At 46.4% G+C, this 18,338-nt stretch overlaps 1 protein-coding gene across 9 annotated transcripts in view; it reads right to left on the bottom strand.

The window, feature by feature from the left end:
* Positions 1 to 18,338, bottom strand: part of PTPN13 (protein tyrosine phosphatase non-receptor type 13) — a 285,427-nt gene that overhangs the window by 125,257 nt on the left and 141,832 nt on the right. The window lies entirely within an intron of this gene.

The raw sequence follows: 18,338 nt of genomic DNA, 5'->3' as shown, positions 1-18,338 counted from the left end.
AAGAAATTCACAAGACATACTGTTTTATAAGAGAATACAAGTGGTTATGTGCCACAAATAGTGTGAATGTACAATTGGTGTTTTTAAATACAAGCTGTTGTTTTTTTCCAAATAGATCCAAGTAATCTTCAAAGTATGCATACTTCATAACACTATGTGTGTGGCCTATGGTCAATATAGAGACCATCATGGAAAACTGTTGCTCATATGATACCATAACATACAATTATCCATTCTAAGAGAACAGTATCTTACATGCAAACACATATTTATACACACACAAGTGTGCGTAGACATATATTTATGCACATTTGTAAAAAGGTATTCTCCACAAATAGGTCAAGCAAGTATTCTACAAATGTATGCCTATGCCTCTAATTTGCAAAAATATATGTACCGTATGTAGGAAGAAACAAAAGTGGATTTCAAAATAAAGCATGTTCTAATCACTGTAGACTCTGTAGTGGTCAGTGAAATGTTTAAGGTCTCATTCTGGTTCGTCATGACATTTATGTTTTTTAGGAGTGATTTTTTTTTTTACTGATATCATTTCTACTTAAACTGAGTAGTATCCTGCACTACTTGTACCATGAGAATGGTTGTATATTAAATATCATAGACTCGGAGCATTTACTGTCACAAATCAGTTCTGTATCTATGAATAAGGTGCCTCCCCCCCTTACCTTCCCCCCCCCCCCCCATAGCCAACATGCAGTGACAGTGCTTCCCTGTGCTGGAGAGGAATTTACTCCCTTTCATTTGAATGGCACTGATCTTTACTCCAGCACTGGGTAGCAGCTTCATTGAATAGAAGCCTAGGGAATTCATTCTATATAGTCCAAAGTGGTCGTTCGGGACACAAACGGCTTGAGTGACTACGTCAGACTATATAGAATAAGGCTCTAGGAGTGGAAAGTTCAGCATTCACCTGAACTCTAAAAAATTTTTTTAATGATTTATATTTTTTGTGCAATATAAATGTTTTTGCCACTTCTTACTACAACTGATTTACATGACAACCATCATTATAGGGTGCAATTTATAATACTATGAGAATGAATCATACCTGATTTTAGGTTGCTTACTACTATAAATTAGCTTCCCTCTCTGAGCCCATTATAAAATAAATAAACTTCTATTGTGGGGATGAAATTACATTGCAATCTCAATACAATAGAATATTTAACTTAGAAATCCATTATAAATGGGGTTAACGTACAATAACATAAACTGAAGAAAGGGATTTTAAGTGCTGGATTAAACATATTTATCATGATTTAAAACATTTATAAGATACTTTGTCTGGGAAATATGCATTTAAAACTATTGAACTGCCTCTCCTATCATAATGGCAATAACTAAATATAAGTGTATCTACTTTATGTTGCTTTCCGAGCCGCACCTTGACCCGTCAATATCAAGGTGACGAATCTATCTGACAACTGGATATACTTGATAAAGGGTGGGTTTACTGATGCGCCTTTTATAAGCTTCAGCAGCCATCAACAATACCTTCGGGAAACAGATTTAAGCAATATAATTGAAAACAACTTTCTGAGAACCAACTTGGCTTTTCCAAGATTTTGAGATGCTGCTTACATCAAAGGAGAAGTCGGTCTTCAAGAGGTCTCCTTCTCTGCATGACAAAAAGAGAAGAAAGCGCAAGACCCTCCCTATAGTGTAGTATATAAAAATGGAATTGATGTAATAAAGGTAAATATGCACGTATAGAATAAATAAACTATATAGGCGTACGTGCATATTTACCTTTATTACATAAATTCCATTTTTATATACTACAGTACACTATGAGGGTCTTGCGCTTTCTTCTCTTTTTTTTCTATCTAGCTGGCGTTATCCCGACCTCAGCCTTTCCCGTACAGCTGCAGACCCTCTACTTACAAAGAGAAGTTCACTATTATTATTTGCACTGGGGTGTTTTCATATTCCTGAGCTCCCCGCTTCTGTCTACAACGTGTTTTTATTTATAAATATATATCACACTAGCTGAGAGACCCGGCGTTGCCCAGGATGTAAATGCGTAATAGGTAGTATTATTTATAAATCGTGGAACAATAGGTGAGTATTTGTTGTAAAGGTTTGGGGGGGGGGGAGAAAGGGGAGCGGGGGGGGGGGAGAAAGGGGAGCGGGGCGGGGGGGGAGAAAGGGGAGCGGGGGGGAGAAAGGGGAGCGGGGGGGAGAAAGGGGAGCGGGGGGGGGAGAAAGGGGAGCGGGGGGGGGGAGAAAGGGGAGCGGGGGGGGAGAAAGGGGAGCGGGGGGGGAGAAAGGGGAGCAGGGGGTGGAGAAAGGGGAGCGGGGGGGAGAAAGGGGTGGGGAAAGGGGAGTGGGGGGAAAGGGGAGCGGGGGGGAAAGGGGAGCGGGGGGGAGGAAAGGGGAGCGTGGGGACGGTTGAAAGGGGAGCGGGGGGACGGATGAAAGGGGAGCGGGGGGACGGGGGAAAGGGGAGCGGGGGGACGGGGGAAAGGGGAGCGGGGGGACGGGGGAAAGGGGAGCGGGGGACGGGGGGGGGGGGTGGGGAGCAGTGGGCATATGTATTGTCATAATTTATGTATGGGCATTTCCCCCCCCTCCTCCGTGCGTCCGTCCCCCTGCTGGTTCGGCTGGTGGCCCCCCCCCGTTCCCCGTGACTCCCCCCCACCCCCCGTTCCCTGTGACTCGCGCTCCTCCCCCCCGGCGCCCGCTTAGTCCCCCGATGTGAGGCGTGCAGGCGGCGGCAGGAAGCGCCCTGTGTGGGCATGAGACTCGCGCTCCCCCCCCCCCGGCGCCCGCTCGATGTGGCGTCCGGCTGAGCGGCGGTAGGAAGCGCCCTATGTGGGCCTGAGGCTGAGGCGGCATGCGCAGTGGGCCTGAGGCTGAGGCGGGACGCGCAGTGGGCCTGAGGCTGAGGCGGGACGCGCAGTGGGCCTGAGGCTGAGGCGGGACGCGCAGTGGGCCTGAGGCTGAGGCGGGACGCACAGTGACTTACCTGAGCGGGTGGTAGCGCCGGGGAGGTAAGGGAGCGGCTGGGGTAGGAGGGCCGCGCTTCCCGTCCGGAGCCAGTGCAGGGCGGCGCACGTGATGGGGGGGGGGGGGGGGGCGGACAGAGGGGGTGTGTGTGTGTGTATAGAGCTGCTGTGTTGTGTGTGTGTGTGTGTGTGTGTATAGAGCTGCTGTGTTGTGTGTGTGTGTGTGTGTATAGAGCTGCTGTGTTGTGTGTGTGTGTGTGTGTGTATAGAGCTGCTGTATTGTGTGTGTGTGTGTGTGTGTATAGAGCTGCTGTGTTGTGTGTGTGTGTGTGTGTGTATAGAGCTGCTGTGGTGTGTGTGTGTGTGTGTGTGTGTGTGTGTGTGTGTGTGTGTGTGTGTGTGTGTGTGTGTGTGTGTGTGTGTGTGTGTGTGTGGCCCGTCACTCCGCCTCAGGCCAATGAGAGGTGTGCGGGGGCGGGCGGCCCAAGGGACCAATGAGATTTCCCCTAGGGACACCGGACATCCAGGCAGGCATACAGTGCTTTCACTAATATAGTATAAGATACACGGTAGATGACTCATTAATATATGTTAAACCTCAGTTACTTTTCTGTGGTTTCATATAGCCTTTACATTGTTTTTACTATAGGTCCAATATGACCATATAATTATAATTTCTAAATAATTTTTACACATTTTTTGATGCGCTTGGAAATATTTTCTGTCTCCTTCTCTGCATGTTAGATTTTTCCAAGTTGTCATCTTATACTGTACATATTAAAAGAAAAAAACATAGCTGTTGTCACGCCTGTGTCTGCGACCAAACTTCCTTGCGATCTGTCATCTTTGTGTAGCCTCTGTATAATGAGTTAGTAATATTCTTACATTGACTCACGTACATCTTCACAAGGTCATTCCACTGCCCCCTAAATTATAGACCTCTGGATCCAAAAAGAACAGAAAAATGGGGAACGCCGCCAAAACACTTGTACTCTGTATACAACAGCATGCATTTCCTTATGCTATAGTTTAAAGATGTTTGGATATGAACCATTTCCTTCATACTGTAAATGCGTTCTTCATTCATTTGCACGTATCAACCATTTGAATGTTGGAGGGCCCAGGGCACCAGAGTCCCAGAGTCCCTCCGGCACATCTCGATCAAATGACCACTCCTCTGAGCTATCACATGATTGTGACATTGGTGGTGACGGAAATGGAAGAGTGCTCCTCCACAGGAGTGTAGAACGCGATCTCCCCCAGACAATGAGCAGGAATCTGATGTAGCCACTGACTAAGCCATGGAATCCCAAAGGGTAATGGTATTCTTATACAGTGGAGACCCTGTATGCAGAAACTGGGCGGGAATCTAATTGTTCTAGTCTAGGACAGAAGTTTTCAACCCGTGTTCCCGAAACCCTGCAGTTCTGCGGGTGAATACAAAAAGAAAATTGGTTCTTCGAGACACCGTCATTTTTGAAAATCATTTTTTTCATATTCCAATTGGATATTTTCGAAATTGATGTTGATTAATATTGACGTAATATTATGTTAAATTGCATTCATTGTATGAATATGTTAGTGTATTAAAGAAATATTCCCCATTGAAGTGATAGTAGTTTAAACATATATAATAGGTTGGTTGCAGTTCTGCAGTCACGATACATTTTTAACATGTTTTGTAGTTTTCTAAAGGCTGAAACCCACTGCGTTAGAGTTAGCTACAATTTCAACAAGACATCTTTGGCACCTGCATTTCCTATTTTCCACAAAGTAGCCTACTGAGGGGCAATTGTTAAAATGGTGTTATACATCTACATTGCTATCCAATTGGCAACATAAATGAATATGGACAAAAAGGTAACACTGCTCTTTAGTGATTAAACCACTAACAGAATAAGTATGATCAATTTTTCTGCTGGTCCATGAATGGAGCAGGTTATTTGATGTGAACCGAAGGTCTGCAATACAAATGACTACTTAACTCTGAAGAGAATAGGGTTGCCAGGTGTCCGGTTTTGAAGCAGACAGCCCGGTATTTTGCCTCTGCATCCTCTATAAAATGAAAGGTAATACCGGACATGTATTACCGCTCTCCGAATGCAGGGTGGCTGCGGAGGGGCCCAGCGGCCGATCAGGGCAGTTGCCGTCCACCCCGGCTCTCCCCCGCTGCAGGTTTCTCCCTCACTGTCTGTCCCACGCCAAAGTGTCTGCTGCTGACGCGCGCCTAGTCTCTCTGACGTCAGCACCGGGAGTCAGCTGGGCTTCCGGTGCGCGCCAGCGTGTGACGTCAGCATCAGACACCTCGGCGTGGGACAGTAAGTGAGAAGCCTGCAGCGGGGGAGAGCCAGCGTTGACGGCAACTGCTGTGCTCGGCCGCCGGACCCCCCGCAGTCACGCCCCCCCTCATCCCGCATCCACCGCCCCCCCTCATCCCGCATCCACCGCCCCCTCCCCCCACCCATCCTGCAGCCACCGGCCTACCCGCAGCCACTGGGCCTGACCTGAGACCATCTCCAAGGTAAGTCAGATTTTTATATATATTAGGCGGTGGGGGTGTGTATATTTTCATATGTATTGGGGGTTGAGGTGTATTTTTGTATATGTATTGGGGGATTTGGGGGATTTTTTATATGTATTGTGCGTGAGGGTGGGTATATTTTTATATGTATTGTGGGGGGTTGGGTGTATTTTTTAATATGTATTTGTGGTTGGTGGGTATATTTTTATATGTATTGGGGGTGGAGGTGTATTTTTGTATATATATTGGGGGGGTTGGGGAATTTTTATATGTATTGGGGGTGGGGTGTATTTTTTATATGTATTTGTTGGGGGTGGGTATATTTTTATGTATTGGGGAGGTGGGGGTGTATTATTTTTACGTATTGGGGAGGTGAGGGTATTTTTTATATGTATGGGGAGGTATTTTTTTATATGTATTGGGGGGGGCGTGGGGGTATTTTGTATATGTATTGGGGGGTATATTTTTATATGTATTGGGGGGGTCACGCATCTTTTACCAATGTGTCCAGTATTTTTGGACAAGCCACCTGGTAACCCTAGAAGAGAATGAGTTAACATTTAGTACTTTGCTAGGACCCACCCTGTATTAACTTTACAGCTTACAATGACTAGAGCACATAATTAAATCATCAACAGTGACACATCACTAGCCTTTGCAACAGGATTTCAAAGCCTTGGCTGGTGATGTTTTCACACAATATATATATATATATATATATATATATATATATATATATATATATATATATATATATATATATATAATTTTGAAAATCTTGGATGTGAGTGTCTGGAGACCATTTGATTGGTCCGTCGGTCCGCCCGCCCTCCCACGGCTCTCATTGGCCGGTGTGTCTGCCCCCCACCTATGTCCCGCCCCCCCACGGCCCTCATTGGCCCCCCAGAGCATGCTCTCTCCTCCCACAGGCCGCTCCCTTCCCCGGCTCTCACCTCCCAAAGGCCGCTCCCTTCCCCGGCTCTCACCTCCCACAGGCCCGCTCCCTTCCCCCGGCTCTCACCTCCCCTCGGCTCTCACCTCCCACAGGCCGGCTCCCTTCCCCCGGCTCTCACCCTTCCCCGGCTCTCACCTCCCACAGGCCGCTCCCTTCCCCCGGCTCTCCCCCTTCCCCGGCTCTCCCCCTTCCCTGGCTCTCACCTCCCCCTGGCTCTCACCTCCCCCCGGCTCTCACCTCCCACAGGCCGCTCCCTTCCCCCGGCTCTCACCCTTCCCCGGCTCTCACCCTTCCCCTGGCTCTCACCCTCCCCCAGGCTCTCACCTCCCACAGGCCGCTCCCTTCCCCGGCTCTCACCTCTCACAGGCCGCTCCCTCCCCCGGCTCTCACCTCCCACAGGCCGCTCCCTCCCCCAGCTCTTACCCTTCCCCGGCGCTCACCCTTCCCCGGCTCCCACCCTTCCCCGGCTCTCTCCCTCCCACACACCACTCCCACTCCAAATCCTTCCCCCCCCCACACCCCACACACAGAGCACGCTCTCTGCGGCACTCACTTCAAACAGGCAGCTCCCCATCCCTGAGAGCGCTCCTCCGGCTCTCTCCACCTCTCCCGTGAAGGGTATGTTCAACGGCAGGGCACAACACCTTCTCACCGGAGCGTCTCAGCCTCGCAGGGGGTCCCCCCCTCCCTGCCCTTTGCTCCCCCCCTCCCTGCCCTTTGTTCCACCCACCTCCCTGCCTTTTGCTCCAACCCCCCTCCCTGCCCTTTGCTCCCCCCCCTCCCTGCCCTTGCCGCCCCTCCCTGCCCTTGCCGCCCCCCCACCCCTCCCTGCCCTTCATCCCCCCCTCCCTGTCCATCGCCCCCCACTCCTCCCTGCCCATCGCCCCCCCCACCCCTCCCTGCCCATCGCCCCCCCCCCGACCTGCCCATCGCCCCCCCCCCACCCATCGCACTGCCCTTCGGCCTCCCTGCCAACCCCTCCACGGCCCCTCCCCAGCCCCCACCCCCCGCCCCTGCAATCCCGGGCAACGCTGGATATATCAGCTAGTATATATATATATATATACACACACACATATATATACTGTATATATACACGTGTGTGTGTGTGCCTGTGTGTTTTTTTTTTTTTTAAGGTGACAGATCAACCTTAAATTCACCATAGGCAGAATAAACTCTTACAAAAACACTAATTATCAAAGCCACGGCATGCAAGTCCGGACAAGCAGCATAGAGAGAGGCCCTCCCATATGAAAGGTTAACCAAAACACACTTTGGCTCCAATATCTGTGCCCACAAGCATGGGACTTCAGTTAACCCTTACTCTACCAGAGACCTACAACACATGCTGGCAATAAAATGTACCTACACAGAGGCATCCTTTATGAGTTTTAACAACTTGCACAGACATCACTACAAATGGAAAACTTTTAATTGCTCCCATGAGTCTTGTGTTGTTTAGTTAATCTCCTAAAATCCCCGAGGATTTCTTCTTTGCTTTCAGTGATGTACTGATATCCTATGGAAAGGAATCCATGGAATGGCTGGCATAGAATGCTGTATACTGTGACACACTGTGCTCATTTGCATGTCATTAATCAGAATCCCTGGCTGCAGTGGCAGCGCTGTTTGCCAAGCGATAATGGGGAAAGACAGGGTTGAAGACCTGTCTGAGACATGCAAATGCACCAACAAGTTGTATTTTTATTTACTATGTATTTTTTGCAAATATCACAAAGTTCTACAAAAGAAACACACATCTCAGGCCAATAAGAAGCTGCAACATCATCATTTGTAGCTTCCTATTGGGTGGCCATTCTTAATACCCTTTAAAAACCAGGAAGTAATACCAGTAAGTATCTGAAGAAACAAGGGGTCCCTGGAGTTGAATATAGTGTGGTCCAACTCTGAAGATTTCCCTGGTTCCAATCTTGTAAAAAAAAAAAAAAAAAACAGAGGAAAGTTAGAATTGCTTCTTGAACCACTAATGCACATAGAGTGTGGTAGTACGTCCAGGTGGGAGCTGCGTCCTGCAACTTTGCAATCCCTGGTAGCCGACAAAAACACATTTTGTAAATAAGTTAACTATTTAATTGGCTTCCGTAAACAAATGTAACCATGCTAAAAATCAAAGGTGTGGCTGTTTTTTGTTTTTTTGGGGAATATTTCCACAAAACCCTATTCTTTGGGACATGCTAATGGGGGTGTTTGTCAGCTGTGTTTTTTTTTAAACCTTATCCCACCATCTTCTTATCAGAGAACCAATAATGATAAGGGAAGGGGGAGAGAGGGTGAACTCTGACCATGGAAGCACTTGCTGAAAACACAGTGACCTCAGACAAAAGGGGGAAAAAAAACACAAAGGGAATTAAAGCTGTGGTTCAGGCAATATCCTGCATGTGGGATTTTTTAAATAAATCAGTTCTGTAGTAAGAAAAAATACTTTTAGCATTTTCTGTTTTAAAAAAAACAACTTTGAAAGACCAATTTTCTTGTATTCTATTTTAACAAGCATGCTTGTTCCTATAGCAACGATTTACATTCCCCATATTTAAAGATGTCGCCAAACTTTGCCGATCAATAGACGGAGAACGAATTGACCGACAGCTATGCAGTTCTCTAGGTAATTAGAGATTGCCCACATGAAACTATTGAAGTAAAAAATAAAAAAAAAGACTGAACTGCAGCTTTAAATCCCTTCCAAGTCTCTGCTCAACATGTTTACATGCTAACTATGATTGAAGAATTCATTTTCATGTCAGATTTGTTACTAAAAAGTAAGTCACTGCCATTAGTGCACTTTCATTGTAGTGGGAACTTCCCCTTTCACACTTTGTATCACTGGTGTGTGTGCAAAAGAGATTGACTATTGCAGCCCACTTGCGCTATGCGGCATGAATATGTAATATAATATATATAGTATATTTTTTCAGCCCCCTTTCTTATTGCTGTCTATAAAGCCAGTTTAAGGGCCATCAGTACAAGATAAAAAGGAAAAACAAAATAAGCGAAACTTTTACTTTAAGGGTGACTGGAATGGTCTAAGGAGGCTTATTGTTTCCACTATGTGGGAATGTCCCTTTAATGGGATAGACTGGTAATTTAAGCTTTCTAAAGCCCATATTCACTAAAGGGTGCTACGATGGAGCACTGCCTAACTCACATTCAAATGAATGCGAGTTAAGAGTATGCTAAAGCTTAGCACCCTTTAGTGAATATGGGCCTAAGTACAAATATATTACATGCAAACAATCTGCCAAGTCATACAGGTAACGAGCTAGTGTCATCAGGGTGGAGTGTCTGCTCCCACGTAAAACATTTGTTGATTTCACAACTGAATAGGTAAGCCATTTCTGGGCAGTTCTACACTTTTATGATGGAATCAATGAAGCTGTCGGGGGACATTTTTTTTTGCCCATTACCAGCAGTGATAAACATATTCTAAATGTCCTATTTTAGCAGCAATCCAATGCTTTTTTTTTTTTTTTTAAATGTCATCCTCACTTAGTCATCGAAATTAGTTAATGCAGAGGAAACCGTAGGCACACGCATAATTCATGAGTAATCATCTCCTGTAACATCATTTTTAAAAAAGCAACCGATGGTGAGCTCAGTAAAAGGTAACGTTAATGAAAAAAAATTAATTCATTACGTTCCCCACTCACGTTTACAAAGCTTCATTTTTCAGTCTCCTAAACCTGTTCATGTAATTGGTGCGCTTGCATCTTGTAACCGTCCATGGCCCAGTTCCACAAAAGTATGCTAAGCTCTAGTCCAGGGATGTGCAAACTGGGGGGCGTGAGATTTTTCGGGGGGGGGGGGAGGGGGGGTTGCAGAGGTCCCGCTCTCTTCACCAAGGCATTTAAATTAAATGCTGAGGGACAGTGCAAGGCCTCCGCAACTTCTACTTACTGAGATTCAGGGGCTTGGTGTGACGCAACACCATGGCATCACGGCGTCAAATGACCTCACGTCACATGACCCAGCGGCATCATTTGACGCCGGCAAAAAAGGTAAGGGGGGCACGATCACTGGAGGGAGCAGGCAGGGGGGCGCAGCTCCAAAAGTTGCTCTAGTCCACCGTTACTCCTATTCATATGACCGTAGTGCTAAAGCGGAGCACAATTTTGTGGATCTCGGCCCATATGACAAGAGGCAGAATAAACATATATATGATGTGGGGAATACAGAAGGGCTGAAACAAGTCAGGTAAACCATGTTGTCGATTTATTGTGTACTGCTGGAAAGCACCCAGTGTTGCTTGGAAATTCTAAGAAACCAGAAAATACTGAGATTTATAAATGGATAATTATAAATTTTCATTTCTTGATGTGAAATTCTCTGCTAAAACAACAACAACTCCACCCATAATAGTTTAATTGCCTCGGAGGTCCTGAAGTGTTCGACCGAGAGCCTCTAATGTGTGTATGTGGGACTCTCGTACCACACAATGATCTCGATCTCTTGAAGAACTTTGGCTGTTCCTGTATTTTTGCTAATGTTGCCAATTGGATTTTCAGAGTGACCAAGATTAAGTGGTAGCTTGAGGGTTGTGTGATGGGATCATGTCATTTGTGACATGTATGCAAACATAGACAAAAACCTGCTCCTTGATATCAGGAACCTCCATGCAAAATGTATCTTAAAGCTGCAGACCAAGCAATATAATGTATGTTTTTTTTTTTTTTTTAAATAACTCTGAAGGACATTTTTAATTTATTATAATATAACAAGCCTTTTTTTGTTTCTATAGCAACCATTTAAAAAGTCACACCCCCTTCCTCTTCTGAAACAGGCTTTGGCACCACCCCCTTTTTGAGCTCTGCCCTCTCTCTAGCAGTAAACCAATTGTATCTAGTGACTGCCTGGTCACATGATCTTCCCCACAGAACTTTGTCATATTAATATGCAAATGCATTCCACTGACTGCAGAATACTCCTCTACAGCCATTTAGTGAACCCCCGAGCCGAATCTTCGCCAATAGATTACAGGAGAACGTATCAATCGGCAACTTAGCTAATTACTTATCATTATATGGATTGTATTGATGCACATATTAAAGGGGAAAAAATAATAATAAAAAACAAACGGCCGCTTGGACTGCTGCTTTAATTAAGGCTTTGTCCATAGTGAAAGCTACTTGCCTCGTGCGAGCTTTACTCTCCGGCCATGTGGTTTGGGAAGCGAGCTAGTGGGTGCAGTCATGACAAAGATGGGCGTGTTAAGGAAGTGTGATGCATGAGAACACGCCTTTAGCAAATAATAATATGCATAATGCCATGCAATTTACAGAAGCATTCTGCAAACATATTTATACACACTATGGTTGCGTCCATAGACACAGCTGCCGTGCGGAGGAGCGCAGAGGCTGAGGGAAAGCGGGTGCTTTCCCTGGCCTTCGTTCGCGCGCCGTCTGGGGGGGGTGTCTATGGGCGGGCCAGTGACGTCACGGAGCTGGTTCGCCCTCATTGGGCGAACCGCTCACATGACCCTCCCTATCGCCTGAGAAATCCGTTTTGACGCTGTATAGACGCAATCACTGCCTTTAGGCAGTTTGATCGCGCAGCGTGCGGACGCGTCAGCGCGGTCTGCCCTTCTATGGACACAGCCTATGTCATGCATGAAGACACGCCTTGTAAAAAATTTTTTTTATAAAATGTGATGCATTGAAATAAGCATTGTACACCACAAAAAAATAAATTTAAAAATTAGCAATTATTTACAAGTAATGGACAACACATCAGAAATAACATTTTCAATAGTTGAGATATTCTCACAGCAAGCACAACTCAACTGACAAAAAGTCATTTGAACAGTATCCAGGCAGAATAGCTTACTACATTTTCATTGGCTGTTAGCCGCTCACATGATCAGGCTGTCTTGCTGCAATAGCAAACAAGTTTGTCTCCTCTGCTTTTGGTATCCTTGTATCTCACGTGCACGTGCAAGCTCGCACTCACTATGGCCATGTGCTTTGGAATACACACATTTGTTTGTAGAACAAGCTATGTAGCTCGCTCCGTACTTTGCACTATGGACGTTACCTAAGGCTTGTTCTATAGTAGGTGCGGGTGCGCGTGCACGCGCACCTGTGCGAACGAGCGTGCACGTGACTCACACTTTTTGTGTGTACAGTCCGTGCTGCCAGGAGCGATAGGTTTGCAGTGGTCTGTGTGTTTGTATATATATGTGTGTGTGTGTGTGTATATGTATATGTAGATTGTGTGAGTTATTAATTTATTATATTAAAAAAGACACGGTGTTACAGGGAAGGAAGAAGTTTACACAAAAAATAAAAACTGTATTAGGTCAAGATATGCATGTAACCACACAAACTGTACCTATGTATCAATGCCTAATAAAAAATTTTGTCGAAAAAATAAAACGACGCGGTGTTTAATAAGAATAAATTATTTATTCACATTGTACACACACACACATACATGCATACATACACACATGCATACTGTACTGTAGTGCCCACGGTTATTCTAACACAAACCAGTGGCAATCGCCAAAAAGACCCAGGTACACCCAGGCACATGCTGGATGCATGCCTTAGACTTGGTCCCAGCTGACTACTGCAGCGCCCGCTGTGGCGGACGCTGCAGGGACGAGAGCCCTCCCCTCAATGGCGCTGGGCCCGCTGCGAGGTGGGGCTGCAGCGCTGTGGCGCGAGTTGCTCCTGCTCTCAATAGAATTGAGAGCAGGACTCGCTAAGGAGCGCTAAGCCACGCCCCCAGGCGGTTCAGTCAATGAGGGCGAACCTGCTGGGTGACGACATGGCCGCGCCCCCATAACTCCCCCGCCATGCCCCCTCCCCCCCCCCCGGTCTTTTGGTCTGCAGCTCCCTGCAGACCGGGGCATCGGCTGCAAGCGCCGCCAGTCTCGCGGGCGCGAGTGCAGCGGAGGTACTGGGGCCTTAGCCTTAAATTTGCCTTAAACTAACCCCAGCATTTCTGCATTGATTAATGGCCCATTAGATTAACAGCGGGGGTCCCTGGCAGTCCCATTCAAACTGAATGGGACTGCCAGGGACCCCTGCTGTGTTAATCCTATGGGTCATTAGTCAATGCAGAAATGCCTTAAACTTGCCTTAAACTAGCCAGGTTACACCCAGCACGTACCCAGAATGTAACCAGACTAGTTTAAGGCAAGCTTTAGAATACTCGTGGTCTCGTCTGTACATACACACACATACATACACACACACATATATATACATTACAGCGGAGGTAGAGGCGCGAATACTTACTTTTCTGAGTCTTCCCCGCTATTGCCCGTCTCCACGCTCACTGCCGTGCGCGCTCTAGCATACAATGGCTGGCTAACCACAGCCAACTACAACTGCCGCGCACCGCGCATCTTCTATATTACGGGCCTAAGAGGTATTTATATGCATAGCTTACAGACAAACAGATTTCCAAAATATATAGGAGATATTAAGATAATGCATAGCGTCACTAATGAGGTCAGATTTGTGGGCTTTGGAGTACTGTTGTATCTAATAGTTGAGTGAATAGTTGGCAGTCATTGTAGGCATCAGATGAAGGGACATCCCTAAAACAGTGTGCCTCTTGTTCTATTTATCCTATCTGCATTTTTGTGTGGAGAACTATGCTGTTTTACCTTGATAAATAAAGAAGATTTTTTTTTTAAACAAAAGGAGACGAGTGTTGTTCGATACAATTGTTTGGAGAGAATTGTTCCGTCATTTATCCTACCAATCCAGATTCTGGGATATTTCAGGGGCATTTACTGTATCAATTTCATGCTTGGCAAATCAAGCGCCTAAAAAGTCCCGCCAAATCTATCCGTAAATTCAGCTCTGCTGGAAAGAATGGATCTTTAAAAGGAGGCCCCTATCTATGGTCCTCGGGAGGAGGGGAAGGAGGACCGCGGCGGTTTGATCTAGGGGCAATGAGATGCACATGGGACGTCTGGCTCAAAAGCAAATGGAAGTATGTCCTGTTAGCTACCCCGTCCCAACTCACCCCAATCTTTGGAAACCCACACTTCCCACCTGGGTGTTCTAAAAGACAATTTGACCAATTTCAAGGTCTTGATATAAGGCTGGTTGCCGATCTGCTGAAGGAGGAGATTCTCTCCTTCCAGGAACTTCGAGACAAATACCAATCCCAAGGTCTCCATTTGTTCAAGTTCCTGCAAATTAGGCACTTTCTACTATCTCTCTCCCCAAATTCCAAATTCCCCCCATTAACCAGATTTGAGTCTCTATGCAGCAAAGGTACTTATCAGAGAGGTCTGATTTCGGAGATCTATAGGGGGATGGAGTCGGCAACCGACCCCCCAACACACCACTATATGCAAAAATGGTCCGAGGACCTCAACATATCGATAGATATGGACGAGTGGGAGGATATCTGGGAGTTGGCCACAAAGACTTAAATTTGTACAGTGACAAAAGAAAATATCTATAAAATTTTATTCCAGTGGTACTGACCCCGGCTAGGCTGAGCCAGATCTTCCCTGGCACCCTCGACCTGTGCTGGAGGGGATATGGTCAAAAGGGAGACATGGCCCACATTTGGTGGTCATGTCCAGAGATCCAGAGGTGCTGGACTATGATCCAGACGCTTCTTCAAGAGACCACGGGGCTTCTTTTCCCCCTGGACCCCTTGACCTTTGTGCTGAGCAAACCCATCAATGACCTTCATCCCCCCTATGTGCAGACTGGTAACATCCATTCTAACCGCAGCCAGATGCTCAATAGCGGCGGCTTGGAAGCAGACGAAGAACCCAGCGAGAAACACGTTAATTAGAAGGATAGACAAAGTAATGTCCATGGACAAACTCACAGCCATGCTTCGCAAAAAAATGCCACAATTCTGGAACACTTGGGACCCCTGGAGCGGACCGCAAGGTCTAGGCCTGCATTAGGCAGGTAACAAGCAGACCTATGCGGAGCAGAGGGTCGGAGACCCTCCCCCCCCTGGAATTCCTCCCCCCTCCCCCTCCCAACCCCCTCCCTCCCCATGTTTGTCTACCTCTTCCCCTCCCCTGGCCCCTTCTCCCCCCCCCCCCCTTATTAGCACATACTCTATTGGACAACACCCTGTTAAATCTAGAAAAGAAATCGTGTCATGTGCCTATGACGTCACTGTACTCATGTTTATGTATGTTGATCCCAATAAAAAGATTGATACAAAAAAAAAGGAGGTCCCTAATTCATTTCACTTAAAGAAGAAATTCCTAGGATCAAAGTATAAACAGTGACATGTGTATGAGGTTAGAACTGGCTGATTGATACATTTTTATAAACAAAATGTGACACCTATGAGTAGTTTTAAATTATTTATGTAGTTATTATGTGAAGGTGGTGAGCTGGGACTTGGAAGGGGTTTGATTTCCTCTGGCTGCTCTCTTTTACTAGAGAACTTGAAATGCCAGAGTCCCCCTTCCCCTCAACTTTATTGGCTCTCTGATAAGGACTTGGTGAGGCATGGGTAGAGTAAACACTTGATTGAAAAACGCATCCTCATTCAGACAGTAAAAAAGGGATTTTGAGCTTTAATTTCCAAAGAACCAAAAGCAGCCCAAAGGTTGCTTTGACGTCATGAGTGCTGGAGGATTCGCAGTCCCAGAGTGCTCCTAAGCGATCACATCATCTCTATATCACCACAGTGACGAGAAAGGTGGTGAAGTGTCTTCCTCTTTCGTTAAGTCATGACGTACCTCATAAGGACCTCCCGGGTGAGAGTCCTCGGGACTAACGTCCGTAAGGCGCTTAAGGGGTTAAAAATTGTGACATTTGTTTGAGGGAGCTATTTAGATTGTAAAATGCTTTACAAGATGTTGCTTTTTTGGTCAGCTATCATGGATTACACCGTTAACCCCCAAACAGAGTTTGGGCATATGTTTCCCATGCTGAGCTATTAGTTTGAGTAACTCCCATTTATACTGCTAGTTGTTTCCTTGTATTTTCTCTGAAGCACATTAGCAATAACAACAAAAGCCAATGGATGACTTTAAGACATATGGAACACGAACTTTAGAACGATAACAAAGTATACAATTAAATCAATTAGACTGAATAGTTAACTGTGCATATACAACGCAGTGCTGTAATGTTGCTGACTGCAAAACAGGATACGGACCCGCAGGGCAGAGGTAGGGAGTAATACACTAAACTTGGCCTGAGATTAGAGGCCTGGGATGCAGGGGTAATCAGGTACATTCTGGGTTCGAGGCAGGCGGCAGGCAAGGGTAGTCAGGTCCGGTGCAGAGGTCGAGGCAGGCGGCAGGCAAATGGTGGTCAGATTCAGTTCCAAGGTCAAGATAGGTAGCAGGCAAAACAAAGGCAAGGGAGAGCTCAAACAGGACAAGGTATCCAGTACGTTGCATGAGCAAAGACTAGTAGCAACTGCCTGCTATTTAAAGCCAGAGGCAGCTGCTGGCAATAAGAGCCAAAGGGAGGCTGATTTCCTGTCAGGGGAGTAAGGGCAGGATTTGCCAGGAAGCAAGGTGGCCATGGTAGCTTAGGACCAGATGATGTCACTTCCTGGATGTTCAGACAGATCCCTTATAGCAGGGAAGCGCAAACTTTTTTCCCTGCGCCCCCTGGCAGCAGATCTCCTCTCTCCGTGCCCCCCCCCCCCTCTTAGCTTTGCTTCGGCGGTGGCGTCATGACATAACGTTGCCATGGCAAAGTGACGTCACATGACCTTGCGGCGTCATTTGAATCGATCCTCTGGAGTTATGAGACTCAAGTATCTGCCGAACTTCGTATTCAATTTGACCCTCAATATTTACCGGACAAGGAGGCGGAGGATCCTCAGGAAAGCGATTCCTCCCCACAGGTTTCAGGAGTGACACATGGAAAATGGTGAGAATTTTTAAAGAGGAGGGGAGTTCCAGCTGAAAGGTGACTTCATTTATCTTCTGGATGATGCTGTACGGATCAATAATCCGTGGTCCGAGTTTAGCAGAAGGTTGGCGTAAACAGATGTTTTGCTTTGAAAGCAATACCTTATCCCCGACGGAGAATGGGTGTGATGGCCTCCGGTGCTTATCCGCTGATTTATTTTGTCTCTCGGTAGCCGAGCGAATGGTTGCCTGAATCCCCTTCCAAATGTCATTTAAATTCTGTGCCATGGTATCAGCCGCTGGGACATATACTGTTGGAGAATGAAGGTGGAGGGTACGGGGATGGTAACACCAAGCTGCAAAAAATGGGCAACAGCCCAGAAAGTCATGTGATAGACTGTTGCGGTCAAACTCTGCTAGTGGTAAGAGCTCTGCCCAATCATTCTGATGTTCACTTGTATAGCACCTGAGGTATTGCTCCAGGGTGCGCTCGGTTTGCCCATTTGATTGTGGGTGGTAAGCAGATGAGAAATGAAGATCAATCCCTAATCGCCTGCAGAACACCTTCCAAAATTTTGAGATTAATTGAGACCCCTTGTCTGAGATGATCTCTAAAGGCAGTCCATGCAGACAAAATACCGCCTTGGTGATGATGTATTTTAGTTCCGGGAAGGAGGGAAGCTTTTTTAGGGGTACAAAATGAGCCTGTTCTGTAAAACGATCTACAATAACCAAAATTGTAGTCATGCCTTGAGAGGGGGGAAGTTCCACAATAAAGTCCATGGAAAGGTGCGTCCAAGGACAGGAGGGTATAGGCAATGGCTACAAAAGCCCAGAAGGAAGTGTTCGAGGAACCTTAGTTTGGGCACACACTGCAAGCCGAGACAAAGTCCTGTACCTCTGTTTTTAATTCTGGCCACCAAAAGGTCCTCTCCAGGAGCTCACATTTTTTTTCGAACCCCCAAGGGGCCTGCGAGCTTGGGTTCATGTCCCCATCGAAGAACCTCCTGCCAAAGTAGAGGGGGAACGAAAAATTTGGATGGGGGAATGCTTATTCCAGCGGGAGCC

This window comes from Ascaphus truei, chromosome 1, assembly GCF_040206685.1.
Source record: "Ascaphus truei isolate aAscTru1 chromosome 1, aAscTru1.hap1, whole genome shotgun sequence".
NCBI lineage: Eukaryota > Metazoa > Chordata > Amphibia > Anura > Ascaphidae > Ascaphus > Ascaphus truei.
Note: the sequence above shows the minus strand (reverse complement) of the source record. Positions and strands in the feature narration are given on the sequence as shown.